Here is a 430-nt window from a genome sequence, read left to right on the forward strand (position 1 = left end):
CCTGAGGCTCTGAGTCACTTGTTGTCCAAGCCCATTCCTTGTAGTGGACGAGGCGCTTCACAAAGAATCCCACCATTCCAAAGTTCTCGTAGAAATCAATATCGACAAAAGGCAACTGAGAAGGATGAGCATAATGCTGAACGGTTTGGTGAAGAAGTTGTAGCTCTTCATCATTAACAGTGCATAGTTCCTTTCTTGGAAAGATGGTATGGACAATTAACCGGTGGAGGTAGCGCACTGAAGGGTGGCGAATGGAAGCATTCTTGTCACGGCTTGGCTTGCGAGTCTTCCCCGCCAACACCTTCCAAACCATTCTAGCAATGCTCTCCTCTCTAGGGGCATCATATAGGATATGGATTGATGATTCCTCCAAATCCTGAAGACCAAGGGCTTGTCCAATCTCCTTGAAGGTCATGTTGTAAACCTTCCC

The sequence above is a fragment of the Brassica oleracea genome, chromosome C5 (genome assembly GCF_000695525.1).
Source record: "Brassica oleracea var. oleracea cultivar TO1000 chromosome C5, BOL, whole genome shotgun sequence".
Classification (NCBI taxonomy): Eukaryota; Viridiplantae; Streptophyta; class Magnoliopsida; order Brassicales; family Brassicaceae; genus Brassica; species Brassica oleracea.